This window comes from Carcharodon carcharias, chromosome 17 (assembly GCF_017639515.1).
Source record: "Carcharodon carcharias isolate sCarCar2 chromosome 17, sCarCar2.pri, whole genome shotgun sequence".
NCBI classification, from domain to species: domain Eukaryota; kingdom Metazoa; phylum Chordata; class Chondrichthyes; order Lamniformes; family Lamnidae; genus Carcharodon; species Carcharodon carcharias.
The window spans coordinates 112,849,703-112,873,567 of record NC_054483.1 but is presented as its reverse complement, the minus strand read 5'-3'; the positions used below and the strand labels follow the sequence as shown (position 1 = coordinate 112,873,567).

General features: G+C 41.3%; 1 protein-coding gene across 1 annotated transcript in view; it reads left to right on the top strand.

Annotated features, from left to right (window-relative positions):
* Nucleotides 1-23,865, top strand: part of trim8b (tripartite motif containing 8b) — an 87,911-nt gene that overhangs the window by 48,264 nt on the left and 15,782 nt on the right. The window lies entirely within an intron of this gene.

Here is a 23,865-nt window from a genome sequence, read left to right as displayed (position 1 = left end):
TGTCCTTCTGGATGGTGGTGGTCGTGGGTTTGGAATTGTAAAAGGAGCCTTGGTGAATTCCTGCAGTGCATCTTGTAGATGCTATACACTGCTGCCACTGTGCATCGGTGGTGGAGGGAGTGAATGTTTGTGGGTGTGCTGGCAATCAAGTTGGCTGCTTTGTCCTGGATGGTGTTGAGCTTCTTGAGTGTTATGGGAGCTGCACTTATCCAGATAAGTGGGGAGTAGTTCATTACACTCCTGACTTGTGCCTTTTAGATGGCGAACAGGCTTTGGGGAGTCAGGAGGCAAGTTACTCCTGGCAGGATTCCTAGCCTCTCACAGTAAGGATAGGCCAGTTCAATTGCTGGTCAATATTAACCCCCAGGATGTTGATAGTGGGGGATTCAGTGATGGTAATGCCATTGAGTGTCAATGGGCGATGGTTAGATTCTCTCTTGTTGGAGATTGTCATTGCCTGACACTTGTGTGGCGTGATCGTTGCTTGCCACTTGTCAACCCAAGCCTGGATATTGTCCAGGTCTTGCTTCATTTTGACATGGACTGCTTCAATATCTGAGGAGTCACAAATGGTGCTGAACATTGTGCAATCATCAGCGAACATCCCCACTTCTGACCTTATGATGGAAGGAAGGTCATTGATGAAGCAGCTGAAGATGGTTGGGCCTAGGACACTACCCTGAAGAACTCCTGGAGCGAAGTCCTGGAGCTGAGATGACTGACCTCCAACAACCATCTTCCTTTGTGCCTGGTATGACTCCAACCAGTGGAGAGTTTTCCCACTGATTTCCCTTGACTACAGTTTTGCTAGGGCTCCTTGTTGCCACACACAGTCAAACGCTGCCTTGATGTCAAGGGCAGTCACTCTCACCTCACTCCTGGAGTTCCGCTGTTTTGTCCATGTATGAACCAAGGCTATAATGAGATCAGGAATTGAGTGGTCCTGGCGGAATCCAAACTGGGCATCAGCGAGCAAGTTATTTCTAAGCAAGTGCTGCTTGATAGCACTGTTGATGACTCCCTTCATTACTTTACTGATGATCGAGAGTAGATTGATGGGGCAGTAATTGGCTGTTGATGTGTTCAGTACCTTACCAAAGAACTTTCTTCATGTTGTTAGTACAGTACTGAGTATTACTGCCATCAAGTCAAAAAGACGTTTTGCCTACCACATGAATGAATAATGTGGTATATGAATTTTGTTGTCGGAGCAATGTAGGCTGTACCGATTGGCGGATCACACCAAACAGCACATCCTTTCAGCTGTTTGCAATAAGCTGAGAACTAACCGTATTCAACCAGCCCGTGTTTGCAAAACTCAGAAGGTATTGCCTAATGTTAGATGTGATTCCATGATTGTTCAGCCCTTGCTGAACAATCCTGAGTGTACTAAGCTTACACTAACAACCAATTTAAGATTATCAGTCAGGCTCACACAGCTAACTCACTTACATATATTCATAAACAGGGACCTGTCCTCTTCAGGCCAAAGGAATATGCCCAAACATTGCACTATTTTTGAATTCAACAGAGACATAAGGAAGAATAATACCTCCCTGGTGCATTCGCCATGGCAATGCCTCAATCTATCAGAGCTGACTTCCCAACCAAACGGCACCCTTTACTCTTACAGCATAAATTGTTGCTCCTTTTGAAATTTGGTATTCTTGTGTGTGTCCTGGTGAGTGCAAGACGAAAAGCTTTGACGGCATGTCTCTTTTTCAGCAATACTTATTTTGGTTGATCACAGTCTATAGTTTCCCAGGGGTCATTAGGGAATGACCTCATTTGACCTCATTAGAGAAGCTTTGAGGATATCCCTAAAGCATTTCTGTGTCCTCTTGGGACACTCCTGGTATGACTGAGTCCCGAGTAGAGTAGTTGCTTGAGGAACCTGGTGTCAGTCTTACAAAAGGCATGTCCTAACCAGCTCTGCTGGGTTTGAGTGATTAGCATCTTGATACTGGGCCTGTTGGCTTGGGAAAGGATGCTGCTATTGGACTGTCTTTCTTGCCGCTGGATTTGGAGGATCTTGCAAAGTTATTGCTGATGGTACTTCAGTGCATTGAGGCACCTTCTATAGGTTGGAGAAGCCACAGTGTAATGCTGAAACTGCTTCATACATGATATAGTTTGTAGAGTGAATGCACTGGATGTAGCACATTAGCTGCATCTTGGAGAACTTGACAACATCTCTGTTCTCTGGATTAATTTATTTTTATTTATTTCCTTCTTGTACAAGGTAAAATTTGTGAACAGTCATGTTTTTCACAGACCATTTTTGTCAATCAAGACTTGGAAATTAACGATAAATAATGACTTGTTTTAAGGAATGGTTCTAATTCTGGTGGAATTTTATGATTCCTTTGGAAATTGAGCAACCGCCTACTCTGATTTGTCCCAATATCCACAATAATCCTGAAGAATGGTCTCTTTCCCCTACACTTTAGCCTTTCTCCCCATCAAATATAGTGCAGGTCTGGTACAATATTGGGAGGCCTCCTCAAACTTCCAATCCCTGGTGCACCAGAGTGATGTTTTCCCACCCAATCATGCTTTTGGGCTGTCTTAACTGAGATTTCTTCATTTGATGCTAGGAAACTGGCCTTGTGCTGCAAATCGATGAGCTCAGTTAGGAACTGATTGGGACATGGGTTTTTGAATTTGACTATTCCGGAATTTAAAAGGGGTGATGTTTAATCTGCACTACCAACTGGTTCCAGGTTCAAATCTTGTGACAATAAAATATCTGGGGTGGAATTAGAAGGAAGGCCATCAGAAACTGCTGGTCAGCAAGTGTGATCTGACTGCACAGTATTACTACTGACCAAACTTCCGGGTTTGTTTTTGAGGGTTTGGCACCCACGAAGCAGGTTTTTTTCAACCTGATTTGATTAATAGAATAAAACCTTGCAAATAAAAATATATTGGAAAGCAGCAGTGAAGTGCACTGCTTTAAAGCTTGATACTTAATTATCTGTGAAAGTGGATCACTAAGTACAAATGAAACGGGTTGGGAATTGAAAAGCAATGGCATTCCAGAATCTGCACTCTCCATGAAGAAAGAGAAATGAAAAACCTCGGTTCTTCAAACAGTGCCTGGGGCATGTAGAAATTTAACAGTATGTCCTGGTAACGATTTCTTTTGATCAGTGCACCCTGTTAAATTATTCAGAAACTGTTTACTTGTGAAATATTTGGCTGTCATTCATTCGGGCTATGAAAGTGAGAATCTGTACTTGACCCACATCCCATCCTATAGTCAGTACTTCTCTTGCTGCAGAGCATTCTCTTGTTTGAAGGACTTCCGCATCACTTGAGCCTTCTTTCCCTCACTCAAATAATCAGCTATACTTGCCATATTCCGCTTGGGAAAACTAAGGGATTATTACAATCACCTCACCATCAGTGCAATACTGAGGGAATGCTGCATTTATTTTTTCACTGTTCATTTACGGGCGTCACTGGCTAGGCCAGCATTTATTGTCCATCCCTAATTGCCCTTGAGAAGGTGGTGGTGAGCTGCCACCTTGAACTGCTGCAGTCCATGTGGTATAGGCGCTGTTAGGGAGGGAGTTCCAAGATTTTGACCCAGCAACAGTGCAGGAATGGCAATATAGTTCCAAATCAGGATGGTGAGTGGTTTGGAAGGGAATTTGTGTCTAATGCCCTTGTCCTTTTAGATGGTTGTGGTCATGGGTTTGGAAGGTGCTGCCTAAGGAGCTTTGGTGCGGTCCTGCAGTGCATCTTGTAGATGGTACACACTGCTGCTACTGTGCATCAGTGGTGGAGGGAGTCAATGTTTGGCGAAGATGTACTAATGAAGTGGGCGACTTTATCCTGAATGGTGTCAAGCTTCTTGAGTGTTGCTGCAGCTGCACTCATCCTCCCAAGGATGTTGATAGTGGGGGATTCAGAAAGGGCAATGCCACTGAATGTCAAGGGGCGATGGTTAGATTTTCTCTTATTGGAGATGGTCATTGTCTGGCACTTGTGTGGCACGAATGTTACTTGCTACTTGTCAGCCCAAATTTGGTTATTGTCCAGGACTTGCTGTATTTGGACAAGGACTGCTTCAGTATCTGAGGGGTGCTGAACATTGTGCAATCATCAGCGAACATTCCCGCTTCTGACCTTATGATGGAAGGTAGGTCATTGATGAAGCAGCTGAAGATGGTTGGGCCGAGAACACTACCCTGAGGAACTCCTGCAGTGATTGGCGATACTACTTTCAGATGAAATCCTAAGCCGTCAGGCACAGATTTCAGTTTAAGAGAATGTAAGAGATCCTCTGGTTCTGTTCAAAGTGATAAACTAGCAAGTAATATAAAAATGGACAGTAAGAGCTTCTTTTAAATACATAAAAAGGAAGAGAGAGGCCGAAGTGAACATGGGCCCCTTAGAGAATGAAGCTGGGGAAATAATAATGGGGAACCAGGAAATGGCAGAGCAGTTGAATAAATACTTTGCATCAGTCTTCACAGTAGAAGACACTGATAACATTCCAAAAATCTAAATAATCAAGGGGCAAAAGGCAGGGAGGAAATAAATACAATAACTATCACTAAAGAAAAAGTATTAGGGAAACTGATGGGGGCTAAAGGCTGATAAGTTCCCTGGACCTGATGGATTGCATCCTAGGATATTAAAGGAAGTAACTACAGAGATAGTGGATGCACTGGTGGTAATCTTCCAAGAATCCTTAGATTCTGGAAAAGTCCCAGAGGATTGGAAAACTGCTAATGTAACACCCTTCCAAAAAGGGAGTGAGACAAAAAACAGGTAACTATGGGCCAGTTAGCTTAACATATGTCATTGGGGAAAATGGTAAAGTCTATTATAAAGGATGTAATAGCAGAACATTTAAACATGCATAATATAATGAAGTAGAGTCAGCATGGCTTCATGAAGGATAAAAATCATGCCTGACAAATTTATTGGAATTCTTTGAAGAGGAAACAAGCAGGATAGATAAAGGGGAATAAGTAGATGTAATATCTTTATCCAAAAGGCGTTCGATAAGGTACCACAGATAAGGCTACTTGAGAAGATAAGAGCCCATGGTGTTGGAGATAATATTAGCACGGACAGAGGATTGGCTCACTAATAGAAGACATAGAGTTGGGATAAGGGGGGCCATTTTCAGGATGGCAACCTGGAGTGCCACAGGGATCATTGCTGGGGCCACAATTATTTACAATATATATTAATGACTTGGATGAGGCAAGTGAATGTACTATCGGCAAGTTTGCGGATGACACAAAAATAGGTGGGAAGGCAACAGGTGAGGATGACTGAATCTACAGAGGGATATAGGCAGGTTAAGTGAGTGGGCAAAAACTTGGCAAATGGAATATAATGTGGGAAAATGTGAGGTTATGCACTTTGGCAGGAAGAATAGAGGAGCTGAATATTATTTAAATGGAGAAAGACTGCAGAAAGCTGCAGCACAGAGGGACCTTGTGTATGAATTCCAAAAGGCTAGCATACAAGTTCAGCAGGTAATAGGGAAGGAAAATGGAATGGTGGCCTTTATTTCAAAGGGAACGGATTATAAAAGTAGGGAATTCAAGCTAAAACTAGTTAGACCACATCTAGAATACTGTAAACAGTTTTGGTCCCCTTATCTAAGGAAAGATATACTGACATTCGAGGCAGTCCAGAGAAGGTTCACTAGGTTGATCCAGGGTATGGAGGAATTTTCTTATGAGGAGAGGTTAGTAGATTGGGCCTGTACTCATTGGAGTTTCGAAGAATGAGAGGCAACCTTATTGTAAAATAGAAGATTCTAACAGGTCTTCACAGGGTGGCTGCTGAGAGGCAGAGCCTAGGACCAGAGGGCATAATCTCAGAGTAAAGGGATGTCCATTTAAGATGGAGATGAGGAGGAATTTCTTCTCTGTGGGTGGTGAATCTGTGGAATTCTTTACCACAGAGGGCTGTAGAGGCTAGGTCATTAAGTATATTCAAGGCTGTGAGAGACACATTTTTAATCAGTAAGGGAATCCAGGGCTATGGGGGAAAGGCAGGGAAGTGGAGTTGAGGATTATCAGATCAGTCATGATCTTACTGAATGACAGAGCAGACTCAATGGGCTGAATGGCCTACCTCTCTTACGTCTTATGGTCTCATGTGAGTTCTCCAGGTGTCCTGGCTAACTTTCTTTTTGGAAAAATATACTTTATTCATAAAATATCTGAAAAAAATATTTCAAAATGGCCATCACAAAAAGTGCAATCACGTTCCAGTTTTCCACATACATCATGAGGTGCTTCAATACAATCAATGAACATTACAGACATTTCAACATGGTCTTTACAGTCAGGCAGTGCAATGGTATTCAAGTTATAGTCATAGATCATGTTGCACTCTGAGGCGCTTCAATACAATTGTAATACATGTAGTATTCGCTGTATACATTCAGTGTGAGTCATACAGCCCAAGGGGTCTAAACAATTCCCAGCCGCTTGGTGCACTATGGCAGAAAGGTCTAAGACAGCGACCTTTCCCTCTTGCGCCTTTGTGGCGGCTGCCCCAAACGTTAGTGCATCCCTCAGCACGTAGTGCTGGACCTTGGAATGTGCCAATTTGCAACTCTTTGTTGGGGACAACTCTGCATTGGAAGACCAACAAGTTTTGGGCAGACCAAAGAGCGTCTTTCACCGAGTTGATGATTCTCCAGCTGCAATTGATATTTGTCTCGGTGTGTCCCCCTGGGGACTGGCTAACTGGTTCAAGGTGTTTTGAACCTTGAGACTGCAATATGTGCAAGAGGTTTAGAAAAATTAGGAAGGCCAAGAGAAGCCAGTGGTCAGTAAACATGACCTGACTGCACAGTCATTATGCTACTGTCTGAGCTTGTTTGCTTCCCTCCAGCGTTTAGCAGCTTAACCTATCATTTCAAATACATTTTGCCTGACTAAACGCCATGCCCATTATACCAGTACTATTTCAGAAATATTACACTGAGCATCCATGATGCAGTGTTGACAACATTTTGGGATTGACATAGAAACCCTGTTGTTGGTTTGTTTTATTAGTGTTCTACCAATACAACTGAAATAGCTAAACTGGGTCATTTATCTCACTACTTTGTGGCAATTGACTAAAATGTTTTGGGCCATTGTGAAGATGTCCAAGACACTAACAGTATAAGTTACTTTGTTCTTTGTTTCCTAAGTTACAACAGTGACTACACCTCACAAGTTTTTCATTGCCTATTAAGTACTTTGGGATGTCCCAAAAAGCCCTAATATAAACGTAAGTCTTCCTTTCAATAGATACCTTCTTATGCATGTAGCCAGCTGAAAAGTAGCTTTTTTTTTTGAGTTGGCCTACAACTAGTGCTGGCCCTATTCGGGTATGGAAATGACTGCCTCTTGCTGTGTACCTTATCTGGGCCGCACACATGTGATGTGAGCCAGTAAACAGTTAGGTATGTGATTTCATTTGTGGCAGTTCTTTAGTAAGTGAGAAAAGCACACACGTCTCACTTAGAGGTGATAGTAAAAAGAAAAATTCAATTGTGCTGAAACTATATATGGAATTTAATCACTAGTGAGATGCTCTCATTTTTGGCATGTGTCTTAAACTTGATTTCAGATTTTAGAAGGCATTATGTTGTTGATTTTTCATTTGAATTATGCTTTTAATTTTTACATATGTAGGGAATAAAGCTCCTGTAATCAATGAAAGGTTGCTGCTTATGCATATACATAATAGCGAGTAGGCTATCATCCTGGCAGATTCATGATACACAAGAGAAATTTAAACATATAGAAATCTTGAGTTTTAAATGTCCATGTGACTCAAATATTGAATGCTTCCAGAAATCCATTGCATTGGAGTGCATTGGCAATACACTGTGCCAAAACTTGTGCATGCAAAAAATATATTTGAGCCACCTGTAGCTTAAAATTGGTTGGATGCCTTTCCTATCACTGAAGTCTGCTTCTCCCACCATTTTCTATCCTCTTCTACTGCTTGGCTTGTAATAGTTCAATCTCTTCCTCTTCCTCCCACCACAACACAACAAAGCATTGCTGCTCACTTTGCTTCTACTGCCTTTCTCCATCTCCCAAACCGTAACATAAAGGTTTGTGTGAACTCTAATCTCCATTCAAAAAAAAAAGTTGCTTGAACCTCCCTGGCCCAGAGGGCTGGCAAAGTGTCATCCTATTTGATGTAAAACAGTTGTTCCCTTTCTGGTCAAAATTCTTCAACCAGGAGAAACCTTTTTAATTCATCAGACCCAGGAAGTTCAAAGAGCTGAGGTTGAGTAAATCCAGAAAGTTGGTGGAAGAGGATTTTGCAGACAAATGCTTCATAGAGAAAAAAATTGACTGGCTTGATGGATTGTGGACCATATCTTGGACATTCTTCTCTTCATCTATTTTTTTAATCCAAAGAAATTGTCAGAGCAAATAACAGACTGTTGAAATTTAGGTTTCTTGTGAGAGACAATAACATGATACTGAATATCCAATAAATTTTGGCCATTATTATATTGTGAACTTTTGTAAGTCTTCCACATTTATTTTGTAATGCGCAGCCCAGCCAGATATACTGTGCTCGGGTTGACTGACAATATTGAGTCGCTAATTTTGATGCGCAAATTCAGCTTGTATGACAGGATAGTTCATTACTGCGATCAGAACAAGTTAGAGTTTAGTGTGTGGATGATGTTACCATAGAATTTCCCCAATTTCTTTTCTCCCCAACCCACAACCTATTTGGCTCACTTTGATAAAATGGCCTACCTTTATGTAAAATGTGTTCTGGATCTCCCACTTGTTCCACTTTGCTTGAGAGAAACGGTTGTGGGGGGCTTTACTAATTTGGTGTTCTTGCCATTATCAGTTTAATTTTTAAAACTTTTTACACTTATAATAGTCAGGGAATTTATTTGTATATATTTTTAAACAAGTGCAGTTAGCACACTTTTTTAGTATTTAGAACCTCCTGTGTTTTGAGAAGTTAAGCTGTTAAAATATCACATCTAATTGCCTCTTCATGACTAAATCCATAATTGCTACTAAGTTTCTTGGTCTAGCCATGCCTTTGATATTCCTTGTGCAACAGTCCTATATGTATTGGTGAATGCATTTGGTCAGTCATTCATCATTGTCACGGACATCTCTTCGAGATCTAGCACCTTGCTCCTCTGAACAACTTTTCTTCTGTCACCTGGCAAAGCTGTGTTCTTAACTAATAGTTTTCTCTCAAATCCCTCTATTTGCATTGTAGTTGATGGTTAGTACTAACTTTAATTTAAAAAATTGTTTTATTCTTTCCTGGGCTGTGAGCATTGCAGGTCAGGCCAGTTGCCCATCCATAATTGCTGTCAAGAGGCTTGAACCGCTGCAGTCCATGTGGTGTAGGTATACTCATAGTGCTGTTAGGGAGGGAGTTTCAGGTTTGGGTCCAACGACAGTGAAGTAACGGCAATATAGTTTCAAGTCAGGATGATGTGTGGCTTTGAGGAGAACTTTGCAGATGTGGTGTTCCCGTGAACCTCTTGCCCTTGTCCTTCTAAGTGGTAGAGGTCGCTGATTTGGAAGATATTGCTGAAGAAGCCTTGGGCAAGTTGCTGCAGTGCATCTTGTTTATAATACACACTGCTGCCACTGTGCACGGTGGTGGATGGGTTGTCTGTCAATCAAGCTGCTTTTGTCCTGGATCGTGTTGAGCTTCTGAGCATCGTTGGAGCTGCATTCATTCATGCAAGAAGAGTGTATTCCATCATACTCCTGGGGTGTACCTGTAGAGGGTAGACAGGCTTTAGGCAGTCGGAAGGTGGGTTACTTGCCACAGAATTCTCAGCCTTCGATCTCCTCTTGTAGCCACTGCATTTAGATGGCTAGCTGTTATATGGCTAGCCCTGTTAAGTTTCTGGTCAATAGTAATCCCCAGGATGTTGATAGTGGGGGATTCAGCAATGGTGATACTGTTGACTGTCAAGGAGAGGTGGTTAGATTCTCTCTTGGAGATGGCCATTGCCTGGCACTTGTAGCACGAATGTTACTTGCCATTTGTCAACCCATTCCAGATTGTTGTCCAAGTCTTGCTGCATGTGGGCTGTTGACAGACATTGACAGACTGTTTCATTATGATGCCAATGGAACTGAACACTGTACAATAATTTGTGAATATCCCCATTTCTGACATTATGATGGAACAAAGGTCATTGAGTCAGCTGAAAATGTTTGGGCCTAGGACACTACCCAGAGGAACTCCTACAGTGATGTTCTTGGGCTGTGATTTTTGGCTTCCAGCACCCACAGTCATCTTTCTTTGTGCTCGGTATGACTGCAACCATTAGTGTTCTTGGTCTAGCCTTAAATGGAAGATTAATATCATCTTCTTTGCTGAAGCTGCCTCGATAAAGTTTGGTAGTATCTTCCCATGCCAAATGCTTCTTTTCCCCTCAATTTCCACTCTTCCTAGAGGCCAAATCAGTCAATATTTAATAAGTATACCAAACGAATGCTAAGCTTCTGAATGTATTCATATAATTGAGTGGCTGAGATGGCATAAGAGCTGATCAAAGTTTGTTTAAAACAATCATCTAAACTCCAATATTAACTTGCCTCTGTAGAATCATTTCCTGGTATCAATAGATGGTGGAATTTGAATTCAATAAAAATCTGGAATTAAAAGTCTAATGGTAACCATAAAACCATTGCCAATTGTTATGAAAAACCCATCTGGTTCACTAATGTTCTTTAGGGAAGAAAATCTGTCCTTGGGTGGTCTGGCCTACATATGAATCCAGACCCACAGCGATGCGGTTGACTCTTAAATACCCTTTGAACATGGACAATAAATGCTGATTTAGCCATGAATGAGTTTTTAAAAAGTGTCCAGTACATAATGCATCCATTCAGGGTGCACCATATTATGACATTTCTATGGTTGCGTTGATTTGTTGTATCACTGTTTTATCCCTTGGACCTGGATTTGAATCCAGCCAGACTGCCACCCCGAAGGATCCTACAGATTAAAGCTGTGTGAGTCTGGCTCATGCTCCGTGAGAATTCATGGCACAAAACTGCCAAATTAGCCACACTTTGGTGGTAGTTTATGTGCAAGAAAAGGAAGTTGAAATTTGAGGACTGTACCTTTGACAAAGGAAACACCAAGCTAATTTAAAGTAGGAACTACTTGTTGGCTGGTGAATTAACCTTCCACTTAAGAGCAGTGGGATGCTGACTCTGTTGAAGAATTCAGACTGGAATTTAAATCAATTCTTGATTCAGCCAAGGACTAAAAGGCATCAGGTAAGACAAAGATGAAAAATGGCAGCCTTGGGTGCTGAAACTGAAACTGGATAAAAGGGGACCTAAAGCTTTTTCTGGTCTTGTAATGCATTATATAGAGAGGCCAAGGGGATAGCTATTGAGGGAAGTGTGGAACTTTCTTCAGGTCAAGATAAGGCCCAATTTTGAGGTGGAGATGATGTTGCTTTACTTTACATCTAGCTTGTCAAATTCTTAATTTGGAACTATAAAAACAGGATGCCAAACCATAGAACCATAGAAAAGTTACAGCACAGAAGGAGGCCATTCAGCTTGTCCATGCCAGCCCGAGGACACCCAGGTGCCCTTTCTAATCCCACCTGTCTTCACCCGGCCCATAGACCTGTAGCTTACAGCACTTAAGGTGCAGATCCAGGTACTTTCAAAAAGAGTTTAGAGTTTCTGCCTCTACCACCAACTTGGGCAGCGAATTCCAGACACCATTAACTTCTGCGTAAAAAAGTTCTTCCTCATGTCCCCACTACACCTTCTGGCACTTATCTTGAATCTATGTCCTCTGGTTCTAGAATTGTCCACCAAGGGAAACAATTTTATCCTATCCACTCTATCTATTCCCCTCATAATTTTATACACCTCAATCAAATCACCTCTCAGCCTTCTTTGTTCTAAGGAAAATAACCACAACCAATCCAATCTCTCCTCGTAGCTACACTTTTCTGACCCTGGCAACATTCTTGTAAACCTTCTCTGCAATCTCTCCAGAGCTGTTATGTCCTTCCTGTAATGTGGTGACCAGAACTGCACACAAAATTCCAGTTGTGGCCTCACCAGTGTTTTATACAATTTCACCAGTGTTTTATACCTGGAGAAGTATTGTATTCACCACGCTGATATCCCCACCTTGAAAACAGAAGAACTAAAAATAAGCATTGTATTAATGTTCTGTCTTTTCTAACTTGCGATTAGAAATCGAGAAGTCTCTTTGTGCTGATATTTAATTGTAAACTATAGTTATCTTCTAAATTGCAGGCAGGCCATGTTAGATAAAATGAGTATTGTAATATGAAAGATACAGGGATAAAATACCTAAAAGATATCTGGTTGTTTCCTACTGAAAGCTTAAATTTTATTTAATCACAAATTTAATTTAACTGAAAGAGCACTCTCCCCTTAAATATTGTTTTGTTTGGAGGGTTCAAATGTAGCATGGCTCATAGTTAGAAATATGTCCATTTCTACGTTCTTTATGCATGCAAGACATTTTGCCAATAAATTGAAGTGGATTTCTTTAAATTAAAGTTCAATTTTTTTTTCATTTTCAAGTATTTAGCAATATCAGGACTTATTTTTATTGTATTTGCATTTACACAAATTGGGAGCAAAATACAATCCTACACTTATAAATATAAATAGGAATGTAGTGTCTGTATATTAAATGCCCTGTAAGTACTTGTTTAAAATAAAAGCCTTTTGTGAAGTAACTTTATAACACAGATTAAAATCCCTAATACATCTTGTGAAGTCATTGAATGGGGTTTGTAAAAAGAATGCATCAATACAGCCAGGTTCTTTGGCACGAGTGCTCATGCTGGGAGCGACACGGGCCAGAGTCAGAGTAGTTTGTTAGGCCTTGGTTTCTGGGGATCTGTTTGGCCAGCAGCTCAATTCTGCAGCCATGTCTCATATTAACATGCTCTTTGTGGCCGGTGGATGAGCTGCATTGCTTAATGAGCCATCAACAACAGACCCCAGATTACATAGTCACGTGGAAGATGAATGTTCCTCGCTGATTGATTGATTGGGTTTGTTCCTCACATTTTATTGATGTGGTAAAGTTACAATATATTAATTTGCTTTATCCCCCACTGTCAACATCCTGGAGGTTACCATTGACCAGAAACTGAACTGGAGAAGTCATAAATACTGTGGCTACAAAAACTTGTCAGAGGCTGGGAATTCTGTGGCAAGTAACTCACCCCCTGACTCCCCAAAGCCTGTCCACTGTCTACAAGGCACAATTCAGGGGTGTGATGGAATACTCTCCACTTGCCTGGATGAGTGCAGCTCCAACAACACTCAAGAAGCTTGACACCATCCAAGACATAGCCTGCTTGATTAGCACCCCATCCACATCCACTCCCTACACCAGCGACACACATTGGCAGCAGTGCATACCATCTACAAGATGACTGCAGTAACTCACCAAGCCTCCTTAGATAGCACCTTCCAAACCCAGGACCACTATACAAAAACTTGGCAGATGGAATACAATGTAGGAAATGTGAAGTTATGCACTTTGGCAGGAGGAATAGAGGAGCTGAATATTATTCAAATGGAGGAAGGCTGCAGCACAGAGGGATTTGGCAGTCCTTGTGCATGAATCCCAAGTTCAGCAGGTAATAGGGAAAGCAAATGGAATGTTGGCCTTTATTTCAAAGGGAAGCGAGTACAAAAATAGGGAATTCTTGCTAAAACTATACAAGGCACTAGTTAGACCACACCTAGAACACGGTGAACAATTTTGGTCCCCTTATCTAAGGAAAGATATACTAGCATTGGAGGCAGTCCAGAGAAGGTTCACTCCATTGATCCTGTGTATGGAGGGATTTTCTTATGAGGAGAGGTTGAATAGGTTGGGCCTGGAATTCAGAAGAATGAGAGGTGACCTTGTTGAAACATATAAGATTCTTGTGGGGCTTGACAGGGTGGATGCTGAGAGAATCCCCTTGAGAGAATCTTGGACCAGAGGACACAATCTCAGAGTAAGGGGATGCCCATTTAAAACCTAGATGAGGAATTTTTTTCTCTAAGGGTAGTGAAACTGTAGAATTCTTTACCACAGAGGGCTGTAGAGGCTGGGTTATTAAGTATATTCAAGGCTGAGATAGACAAATTTTTAATTGGTAAGGGAATCAAGGGTTATGGAAACAAGGCAGGAAAGTGGAGTTGAGGATTATCAGATCAGCCATGATCTCATTGAACGATGGGGCAGACTTGATAGGCGGAATGGCCTACTTCTGCACCTATACCTTATGGTCTTAGAAGGACAAGGGCAGCAGACATATGGGATCACCACCACCTGAAAATACCCCTCCAAGCCACTCACTATGCTGACTGGGGTCGATGTCATTGGGTCAAAATCCTGAAACTCCCCCTTAACAGCACTGTGGGTGTACTTACACTACAGGAACTACAGCAGTTCAAGAAAGCAACCCGCCACCATCTTATGGGCAAGAAATACTGGCCTAGCCAGTAACGTCCATATTCCATGAATGAATTAAACAGAAGTTTTAAATATTAATTCTGAGTATATCTAAATGTATTGATGCTAATCACAGAATCTAGAAAGTATATTGATTTGGCTTCTTCTGTGAAATGGATTTTTATCCAGCTGAATCCTTTCCTGTTCAGCCATTCATAACATAAGAGAAGTACGTTTTTCTTCTGACTATGGCAAATATTTTTGAGAGTTTGAGCATTTTGCAAGGTTCTGATAAATACTGGATCTTGCAAAAGTCAGTGAGTATCGCACACACAACTGAGATCCCATTTGTTTTCAGCAGCTACAGAAATATTTGAGCTTTAGTTTATTTTACACTGAGACTTTCCCAGACTATGTAGACTTTGTTAGTTGAATACTTTCTTCCAATTGAAACGTGTTTGTTCTGAGTTCAGTATGTTCAAAGGGTCTGTAGGAATATGGTAAACTCCCATGATCCAGTAAAGGCTTTCCAATGCCATTCTTCCCCCTGCTCTGGGTTCCCACACACATGATCTTGACCACATGCAACATATTTACCTATGTGGATATTAGTGTGTTAGAAGCTGCATGTGCAGTACTTTGGACTATTTGTTCTTACTGCATTCCAGTAACCTGACAACCTGCTTTTTTAAAGACTAAACAGCCTGGATTTGGAGCCCTGCAGCTGTCCATCAGTCGGAAAGAGATTGCCCCTTGCTATTATTTAAACATCTAAAAACTGCAAATAATTCTTAGCAAGCTAAATAATCATCAGTTTTCAGGGAGTTATAGTGTTTAGAATCACGTAAAGAACAATGAGGCTAAAACTGACAATAATGATGACGTAATGTGATTACATTTGCATTCATACAAACAAGGAGGAGAAGTAGGCCATTTGGCCCCTCGAGCTTGCTCCGCCATTTAATAAAATCACGGCTGATCTGATACTAACCTCAAATCTGCATCCTGCTTACCGCTGATAACCTATCACCCCCTTTCTTACCAAGAATATATCCACCTCTGCCTTAAAAATATTTAAAGACTCTGTTTTTCAGGAAGAGTTCTGAGAGAGAAAATTTCACCTCATCTCGGTTTTAAATGGGCAACCTCTTATTTTTAAGCAGTGACCCCTAATTCTAGATTCTCCTACAAGAGAAAACATTCTCTCCGTATCCACCCTATCAAGTCTCTTCAGGATCTTATATGTTTCACTCAAGTCGCCTCTTATTCTTCTAAATTCCAGCTGATACAAGCCTAGCCTGTCCAGCTTTTCCTCATAAAATAACCTGCCCATTCCAGGTATTAGTCTGGTAACCCTTCCCTGGACTGTATCCAACGCGTTTACATTCTTCCCTAAACAAGTTGACCGATACTGTACACAGTACTCTAGATGTGGTGTCCCTAGTGCTCTGTATAACTGAAGCATAGCCTCCCTACTTTTGCATTCAATTCCCCTCGCAATAAATGATAACATTCTATTAGCTTTCCTAATTACTTTGCTGTACTGGATACTAACTTTTTGCGATTCATGCACTAAGACACCCAGATCCCCCTGCATCTCAGAACCCTGCAATCTCTCACCATTTAGATAATATGCCTCTCTTTTATTCTTCCTTCCAAAATGGACAATTTATCATTTTCCCACATTATACTTCATTTGCCAGATCTTTGCCCACTCACTTAACCAATCCTTATCTTTTTTGTAACCACCTTATGGCCTCTCCACAAATTACTTTCCTACCTATCTTTGTGTCATCAGTAAATCTGGCAACCATCCATTCCTTCATCCAAATCAAATGAAATAGTAAATGTGTGATTAGATCGAGCCAGTTCCTGGCTTCAGGTTGTCCGGCCCGGAATGTTGAAGGGTCACAGACATCAAAGCTAGGCTAATGCAAAATGAAGATGAAACTCACTTTTAATATGAATGTCTTTTTATTGAGTTTTTGATTACTATCTATAATCTTCAATGAAGTTCTGTGGGCAATTTTGCTGACTTGAGTAAAACATTTCTAGCCAATAATCAATTTTAGAACTTGCCCATTCTCCGAGACCAGAAAGTCTTGTATTGCTCCTTTTCCACCCCCCCCCCCGCAGCCTGTTTCAGTTTCAATTACTTGTGATCAAACAGCCAGCAATTGAGGACTCAGCATGGCTGGTAAAATCTTTACTTCTTTCACCTGGCCTGATTTGACAGCCATGGGTAATTGCGTTTGGCCGATACCAATGGCACTTCATGGTATTAATTAAAGTTCACACTATTGTCAAGCTTTGTGAAACTTATTGCTTTTCAGTTCCCAAATGGTTCTGGTTAGGTTCATCCACCTAAAACCAGTACTGAGATTTAATTGTGGCTATTTTGGCTTTTTGGAATACAAAAATTTATTTGGCATGCGGGGGTGTGGGTGGTGCCAGTTAATCAAAAATGCCTGTCAACGGAGAGTTCTATTTACCGATGGGATACAGTGCAATGCTTGTAGCATGAACTAATATGCAAGTTCTCAAGAAGTAAAGAACGGTATTCTTTTTACTTCTAATCTTCAATAGTACATTAAAACATAAAGCATAAAATAATATAGTGTACAGGCTCTGGATAACTTTGTAATTGCTTCCAGTTGGTAAAGTGATGATTCATATTCAGGGAACGTCAGAATATCCGGTTAGTAGAGAATTCCAGTTTCTAGAGTGCCAGAAAACACACAGTTTACTGTACTTTTTGGGGCCCAATAGCATTTGGTATATCCAGAGCCATTCTGTGTGGAGTGTTTGTTGTCTTTTAAAGTTTTGTACATAAAATAAATCTGACATAACTGTCAGAAACAGTTTTAAAAAAAAAAAATCAGCTTTTTTTTCCACGTGTATGTTGGCCTTGCGTCTGAATTAGGCACTTGGTTCAAGCCCCACTCCAGAGGTTTGAACACGTAATCTCAGCTGATATTTCTGTGCAGCACTGAGGGAACGCTATACTGTTAAACCAAGCTGCCCACCTCGGGTGGGTGTAAAAGATCCCATAGCACTTTTTGAAGAGAAGAACAGGAGTTCTCCAGGTATCCTAACGAGCATTATCTGGGTATTTTTTCTCATTTGCTGTTTGTGGGACCTTGTTATATGCAAGTTGACTGCTGTGTTGCCCAACATTAAAATGTGCCTACACTCCAAAATACTTTAGTTGAAAAAAATGTGTTCTTATTTTCTCTCTCCACATCTGTTATTTAACCTAACAGTTTACTTTTAGTTTTGTCTCTGCTTTCCAGCTAGCTGTTTTACAGTGAGTAAGTGAAGTGTGCAGACCAGTAGCTTCCCAAGTTTACAGTCTGGGCTGTATAGCTGGTGTAGTAGTATTTTATCTATTGGCTACTAAGTTATTTGGTAGTATAGAAGAGCATTGCTAAGACATTTTGTCAAAGCTTTTCATCTTGCACTCACCAGGACAATTGCAAGAATACCAATGTCAGGGGGAAGCAACAACTTTATACTGTATGAGAAGAGAGTGCTGATTGGTTGATAGAGGCATTGCCATGGAGACTGACAGTTAACTGCAAAGCATTGTCCAAAATTTAAAGCAGGCACCCTGACTCTGGTTGATCAAGGCATTGCCCTGAGGAGTGAACCAGCAAATGGCTCTCACTTATTTTGTTTAGCTGAAACAGGCGCAATGTTTTTTCTGTCTGCAAAGATCAGAGCCCTGTCTATTAATAGGTAGCTTCCAGTACACGCAAATACGTTACACTGCAAGCCCACTGACAATCTTAAATTGGTTGTCAGCATAATTTTAGCGCACTGAGGATTATTTAACAAATGCTGTCCAATCGTGGAATCACATCTAATGTTGAACATTGTTTTGAACTTTGCAAGCATGGGCTAGTTGGGTACAGTCTGTACCTTGCCTGTTACAAACAGCGGAAGGGACTTGCTGCTTTATACGATCCACCAGTCTTTGGGACATACAGCCTATATACCCAGCATGACACTGGCGCTTGAAATTCATATACCACAATACTCATTTGTGTGATAGGCAGAAAGTCTTCTGGCTTGACGGCAGCATCCTGTTAGTGGTAAACACCGCTTGTGTTGTTACTGCATAGTATCAGAGTGAAACAGCTAGCTTCACTTGTTGCTCAAACTTTTGAGGTACCTTGCCCTACCAGGGTAATCTGAGGTAGACAGGGCACTTTTCAGGGCTGAAGGTGATGGCCTTAGGCCCATTGCTGAGTTTGCAGGTTATGCAGCGCGAGATGATCTGATCAGGGTAGCCATCATTCCGTAGGATTTGTTTGATGCGTCCTGTTTCAGCATCAAGCTTGCATAGTGAACAAATGGCTTGGGCCCTATTTACGAGGTTGCCAATAAGGCCATTCTCATAGCACATTGGAACTGTAAAAATCCCAATGCTTTTATTGACCAGTGACGGTGGGCTTGCGGTAGACTGTGGTAGAGTCCCCTGGCAGATTTCTCAACTAATATGTCAAGGAAAGGGAGTACCTTTGACTGCTCCGTTTCAAAGGTGAATTTGAGTGCAGGATGGAGCTCATTAAGATATGCAAGGAAATTATTACACGCTGCTATGGATTTAAATATAGCAAAGCTATCATCCACATATCGGAAATATTGGTATTTCTGCGATTGTTCTGATGAGCACAAGACGAAAAGCTTTGACAAAATGTCTTTTTTCGGCAATATTAACTATTAGGCTGGTGGAATGATATAATAGGATGTCGAAAAATCTGTGTGTCAAGCATTACAGAAAAAAACACTGGGTATGCCTGCCTTACATGGACTGCAAAAGTTCAAGAAGGCCGCTCACCACCATCTTTTCATGGATAATTAAAAATGAACAATCAGTGTCGACCTTAACACTGATACCCACAATTCCAAGAAGGAATTAAAAGAATTATACTTTTGTATGTCTCAAATTCATCCTCATCTGGGCATTAGCTTAATGTAATATTGATGAAAATTCTCTCTCTGGATACAACCTAGTTTTACATTGACAACATCTATCATTGTATCACTTGGTGTTTCTCAAATTTCATGTTGACATGGTAGAAATTTAAACAACTTTCATTTATATTGCACCTTTAATGTAGTAAAACATCTCAAGGCACTTTACATTATCAAACAAAGCTTGATACGGAGTCACAGATATTAGAACAGGTGAGAAAAATATGTTTTAATAAGTATCTTGATGGCAGAGAAAGAAGTAGAGAGGCAGAGGGGTTTAGTGGGGAAATTCCAAAGCTTGGGACCTAGACAGCTGAAAGCACAGCTGCCAGTGGTGGAGCATAGAAAATCAGTGATGAACCAGAGGACACAATTGATTGTGGAAATTAGAGATGAGCGGCAGCAGGGCCATGGGGTGGATTTTAAAACCAGGAAAGAATTTTAATATGGTGGCTTTGCTGGACCAGGAGGCAGTGAAGGTCAGTGAGTACAGAGATGATGACTGAATGGGCTGAATTAGCAGGGCAACAGAATTTTAGATAAGTTCAAATTTCCAGAGGGTGCAAATTGGGAGTCTGATTCGGAGAACATTGGAATAGTTGTGACAAGAGGTAACAAAGGCGTGGATGAGAGTTTCAGCTGCAAATGAGCTAAGGGAGCAGTAGAGATGGGCAATTGTTACTGAGATGGGAGTATATGATATTGGTGGTCTTTGAGCATGCACAGTACACTGTATCTTACTGAAAATCACCAACAGTGCAGTAGGCCCTTATGCTTTTAGTAAAATCCGAGGAATAGCACGTGCACATAAGCATCTGCTTATCACTACAGGTTTTATTTAGTGTGTGTGACTAGTGATTTAGTGTGGGGACCTGTTCTCACCATCAGCTTTGCTCTGTGTAGAGAAACTGTTATCCTAGTGATCATTGTAGAGGCACGAAAATATAGAACTATGATTTTGCAGTTCGAATAAGAGAAACTAATTAAAGCAATGTAAATGTAGGCCAGGTTCTTTGTATTTTATATCTGTGGAGGTCCAGATGAAATCTATGCACCTAGTGAGATTTGTTCTTTAACATGAATGTAAAAGTAAGTGTGGGTGCAGAGACACTGAACCGTAACTTCCGAGTTCCACGGCAGTGTATCTGAGAGGTACCCCAAAGGTGCACTGGGGAACCCACCCCCTTCCCCATAAGTTCCCAGTTAATGATTGTGTGGCAATTGTACTGCACCAGGAACCATGCTTAATGGGATTTAAATCACAAACTTGGATGGTTCCGACATACAGCAATAGTTACCCAGAAAAAGTTATAAGAATTAAAACCACTTCTAGCTTCAGGGTAACTATAGCATTGACCCACCCCAACCCCACAGGATTACCCCCAAGCCCCACTCTATGGAGTGATCTCACCTGGCCTGAGTTGGAAGGTCAAGCAAGGTAGGAGCAGCTTCATTTTAAGGTAAGAAACTAGGAGTGGAGTGGCAATCTAATTCAGTTGCCCTTCCGGTAGAAGTTACAGGCAGTTTTGCTAAGGATGGGCGAAGTGTATTTGAAAAGATCTATCATTATTAGCATGAAATTCTTCACAAATTCAAAAGCCTTGAAAATGTTTTAGAAGGCGCAACATTCAGCCATCTATAGAACAATGGTCAAGAATTAATTCTAGGCATGTGTGTGGTCCCGTGGTGACTTTGGAAGCACTGCTATTTCCAGAACACTAGAATCACAACCTAAAAATACCATTCTGCTATGAAAGAACGTCTTGTGCATCCGCCTGTCTTGGGAAGTTGAAAGGCCACTTCCTGCATAGAAATCTCTATGCCTTCCTATGTCAGACTGTCTATCTGTATTATTCGTCTTTGTCTTTTTGACTGTTTTCTGACTTTTCCTTGCAAAAATTAGAGAAAGGAGCAAAGAGAGGAAAATGTGAAAAATAGTAAAGAAAGCTGTGAAGAGGACGTAAGGGGACTACAAAGTAACATAGGTTGAGTGAGTGGGCAAAGACCTGGCAAATGTGAAATTGTCCATGTTGGAAGGAAGCAGAGGGTGATGGTCGAGGGGTGTTTTTTTGACTGGATGCCTGTATCCAGTGGGGTTCCACTGGGATCGGTGTTGGGTCCCTTGCTGTTTGTAATATATATAAACGATTTAGACTTGAATGTAGGAGGGTTGGTCAGTAAGTTTGCAGATGACACAAATTGGTAGTGAGAAGATAGCCTTAGATTACAGGAGGATGTAGACAGGCTGGTCAGATGGGCTGATCAGTGGCAAATGGAATTTAACTTGGATAAGAGTGAGGTGATGCAGTTGGGCAAGACAAACAAGACACGGGAATACACGATGAATGGTAGGACCCTAGGAAGTACCGAGGATCAGAGGGACCTTGGTGTGCATTTCTACCGGTCCCTTAAGGTAGTGGGACGGGTAGATAAGGCAGTTAAGAAGGCATATGGGATACTTGCCTTTATTGGCCTAGGCATAGAATATAAGAGCAGGGAGGTTATGCCTGAACTGTATAAGATGTTAGTTAGGCCACAACTAGAATATTACGTGCAGTCCTGGAATCCGCATTATATGAAGGATGTGATTGCACTAGAGAGTGCAGAGGAGATTTACCAGTATGTTGCCTGTGCTGGAGAGTTTTGGTTATGAGGAGAGATTGAACAGAGTGGGGTTATTTTCCCTGGAGCAGAGGAGACTGAGGGAGGACATGATTGAGGTGTATAAAATTATGAGGGGCATAGATAGGGTAGACAGGAAGGAACTTTTCCCCTTGGTGGAAGGATCAATAACCGGGGGCATAGATTTAAGGTAAGGGGCAGGAGGTTTAGAGGGGATGTGAGGAAGAATTTTTTCACCCAGAGGGTGGTGGGAATTTGGAACTCACTGCCTGAAAGGGTAGAGGCAGAAACCCTCATAACATTTAAGAAGTATTTGGATGTGCACTTGTGATGCTATGGCATACAAGGCTATGGGTCTAGTGCTGGAAAATGGGATTAGAATAGGTACTTGTTTGACCGCCGCAGACTCGATGGGCGAAGGGCCTTTTTCTGTGCTGTAGATCTCTATGGCTGTATAGAATAAAAAAAACATATCTAAATGGCGAGAGATTGCAAAGCTCTGATGTTCAGAGGGTGTCCTAGTGCATGTATCACAAAAGGCTTGTATGCAGGTACAGCAGGTAATTAGGAATGCTAATAGAATGTTATTGTTTATTGCAAAGGGAATTGAATGCAAAAGTAGGGAGGTTATGCTTCAGTTATACAGGGCACTGGTGAGATCACATCTGGAGTACTGTGTACAATATTGGTCTCCTTATTTAAGAAACAATGTAAATGTATTAGAAGCAGTTCCGAGAAAGTTTACTAGGCTAATACCAGGAATGGTCGGATTGTCTAATGAGGAAAGGTTGGACAGGTTAGGCTTGTATCCACTGGAGTTTAGAACTTATCAAAATCATTAAGATCCTGAGGGGTCTTGACAGAGTGGATGTGGGGTGGATGTTTCCTCTTGTGGGAGAATCTAGAACCAGGGGTCACGGTTTAAAAATAAGGGGCCCTCATTTAATACAGATGAGGAGAAATCTTTTCTGAGGGTCATGAGTCTTTGGAACTCTCTTCCTCAAAAGACAATGGAAACAGGGCCTTTGAATATTTTTTAAGGCAGAGCGAGGTAGATTTGGATAAGCAAAGGAGTGAAAGGTTATCGGGGGTAGACAGCTATGATCTCATTGGATGGTGGAGCAGGCTTGAAGGGCCGAGTGGCCTACTCCTCCTAGTTCGTATGTTCGTACGAACTGGATATAGCAAGATAATTGGGGGTCAATGAGAGAGGAAGAGAAAATTAAGAAAAATAAGATTGAATATTTCACCCATAAGTTTTTCCTTCTAAATTCCCTGGTGCTACTGCACATTGCCCACAACCAAAGTTAATCAATGTAATTGCAGGCTTCAGCATAGGCAACTCTTGAACTGGCTGTGTAGTGTGCTAACTTATGTGCTTTGTTTGCTCATGCCATCCACCTGATGGCTTACACCTAAAATCAACGACTCCTCTGGTGAGAAATTGAGCACACCAGTCTAAAACCAAGTGAAAGGTCAAAACCTATAAATGCAAGACAAACCAAGGTGAAAAGATTAGGAGAGGGGGTAACTCAAACTAGGTGATAACAGATTTGGGTATTGAGTCTATAGGAGGAAGGAAAGACAAAAGGTGATCAGCTTTCCTGTTATGATGTACATTTAATGCTCCTAATTCTGCTCCTGATGTTCCATTCAAATCTGTAGTTTGTTTTTATATTGGATTAAATGCCACTGGCTCCCATGTGAAGGCTAGCAGCAACCCTTGTAAACTTAAACAAAAACAGAATTACCTGGAAAAACTCAGCAGGTCTGGCAGCATCGGCGGAGAAGAAAAGAGTTGAC